Source organism: Vigna radiata, chromosome 1 (assembly GCF_000741045.1).
Source record: "Vigna radiata var. radiata cultivar VC1973A chromosome 1, Vradiata_ver6, whole genome shotgun sequence".
NCBI classification, from domain to species: domain Eukaryota; kingdom Viridiplantae; phylum Streptophyta; class Magnoliopsida; order Fabales; family Fabaceae; genus Vigna; species Vigna radiata.
The window spans coordinates 1,042,426-1,045,329 of record NC_028351.1 but is presented as its reverse complement, the minus strand read 5'-3'; the positions used below and the strand labels follow the sequence as shown (position 1 = coordinate 1,045,329).

Below are 2,904 nucleotides of genomic sequence, written 5' to 3'. Positions count from 1 at the left end.
GATGAGATTGTCTTTGTCACAGAACCAGAATGATATTTTAACCTTTCATGGTGTGCTGTGTTGCGTTCAGACAGAGAGAGAAAGAGAAAGAGAAAGAGAGAGAAACTCGCGAGAGTACATAACAAAAACACTACACGCTTTATTTTCACGCCATGTTTGTCCTCACACAGAGGGAATGTGAAAAAAATGGTTGTTTTGCTGTAAAATGATTTTAAATTTATGAATATGAATTAAAATTATATTTTAAATAATTATCGTTTTCCTTGGAAAATTATTTATTTTGATTGCCTGATATAAAAAAGTATTCAAATAAATCACTAACAATACGTTATATAAAAGTTGATAATTAAAATAACTGTATTCATTATTCATTATATATCAGTTGTAGATTATATGTATAATGAATGTAAGTTTTTTTTTTCATTCTTAATTAATATCATTTAAAGATAAATTGATCAAAAACATTAGTATGGGTATTGTTTGTTTTTTATTTTGTTATCTATCAAAAATAAAATATTTTTATTTTTGAATTTTTTTATATATATAAATAGTCATGAATATTTATAAGTATTTTTAGTTTTTTTAAAATAAAACATAAACTCATATTGTATAATTTAAATAAAAGTATTGAATCAAATAATAATGAAAATAAATTTGATCTTTTTAAAAATATTTAAACTAGTTGAATCACATAATATGAGTTTTAGAAAAGATAATCTTAAAGAACTATAATTTCATAGGCTAAAAATTACTTGAATAAAAATTATTAATGATAATTTGTGAGTACCATGATACTCATACGTTTTACAGTTTCAAATAAGCTTTAACATACAAGACATGAATTCATTTTTAAAAAGTTGTATGATCATTTAATAAGCAGAAAAGTAAAGTTCATAATTTTAAGGAAAATTATGACAAAGCATATTAAAACATTCTTTACAATGTATGTTAAATTTAGTAACAATAGTGCATAGTATAAAAATGACTTAAATCCTTAATTGGTCACTATGTTAAGAAGAAATTTTCAGTTTAGTACTCGCTTTTAAAAGTGTATACATTGGGTTTCCATGTTTTTGCAATTTGTGTCAATTTAGTCCTTTGAACCATTAATTTGGCTTGAAAATTGCAAGTGGACAAGTCATTTTAAGTTCCAGCATGTTTATTAACTGTTTGAACGTTTGGACACCTTCCAATTGTTGTTACAAACTTGTTTGAAGTGTCATTAATTCACTAAATCGTCACAAATTGCAAAACATAAGAATCCAATGTATACACTTTTAAAAGCGGGTACTAAACTGAAAATTCCCTCCTAATATGGAGACCAATTAAGGATTTAAACCTATAAAAATATGTTAGTATAGGATGTTAATAGAATATCAAACACCTAACAAATATTTGATATATAATAAACAATAATTTTATTATAACTTTTAATAATTTTATTCAATATTTGCTTACAACTTTAACAAATTTTATTTAACAAAAAAAATATACAAAAATAAAAAGAGAAATGAAAGGAACTAAAGGGACATGAGAAAACGAGAGCAACTCAAGGGAGAGAAAAACACAAAGGATAACGAAAGAATTAATCTAGATATTAACTTAATACCATACTTTCACTCTTTATATTTTTTCTTTATTTCTTTATATTTTTTTTTTATTATTTATTTCATCTTTAGTCAACCATGTTTATCTAAATATGATTTTTTTCTCTCTTTGTTTCTCAATTAACAATTTTTATTTTCGTTTTGAAAATAAAATAAAAGATAAAAACACGTGAAATTGAATTTACAATACAAGATTATCATTGATTTAATAATTGAACAAACTTTATTTTCTACTTTAGTCCCTCGTAAATTTTTATTTCATATTTTGATTTCATCCATCATCTAATTACAAATAAGAATTAACAAGTGTATTATCGTTTTACTCAAAGCTTATAAACTTTTGAATTTTGTTTTTAATCCTTAACTTTTTTTTCTTTTCATTTCAGTTCCAATGAAATATTTATTTATATTTCACAATTTACAGTTTTTTCTTTTCGTGTAACATTACTTTAAAACTTATTTTTTAATTAATATTTTATTTAGCTATTGATGTTTCTGAGATAGAAAATATTTCTTTTACGATTCAACATCCTAATTTTTTGTCATCTAACTAAACATAATTCAATAATAAACTTTCTTAAAATCATAAAGTTTGACTTTTAAATAGCTTGAACTTTTTTTTATAGTAACTGACCATTCATATTCTCCTTATTCATGAATTTGTTTATATTCATGACTGGAAAATACAACAATTAAATGACATTAAATTCAGCAAATTCAACCCTAGAATGCTCCACCAAATCCTATCAACTTTTCAACTTTTTTAGCAAACATGAGTTAATGCAAAACTTAGCAACAAAATAACAATACATATAAGGAAACAAAACAAGCCAAACTTCATGGATTAAAATGCAAATTAAAAACTTAAAATTATGAAAATGAAAATAAAAATAGAAAAATGATGGGGCATTCCGAGAATCGAACTCGGGACCTCTCGCACCCAAAGCGAGAATCATACCACTAGACCAAATGCCCTCCTTATTGTTGTTTTGATTTTAATTTTAAATAAATAATGATATATTATATCTTTTGACACATATACAAACCTTAATAAACCCTTTCAATTCTAGTAAAATAGAACTTTTTTTTTTTAAATATTACAATTATTTTTATTGTTAATTTATATTTCCTCATCAAGGCATATGTTTTTTTTTTTTTTTTTACATTATAGTTTTATTTTAACAAATGTTATTTGTTATAAGACGTTTTTGAAGATAAAATGTCGACTTTTTTTTTGTGAAACATTTTTTTAATATATAATACATATTGTATTAATAGATATGAGATTTTTTAAATT

At 23.1% G+C, this 2,904-nt stretch overlaps 1 non-coding gene across 1 annotated transcript; it reads right to left on the bottom strand.

Moving 5' to 3' along the window:
- Positions 1-2,510: 2,510 nt before the first annotated feature.
- Positions 2,511-2,582, bottom strand: TRNAP-UGG. Its single transcript has one exon. It is a non-coding gene; the product is annotated as a tRNA-Pro (tRNA).
- Positions 2,583-2,904: the final 322 nt, after the last annotated feature.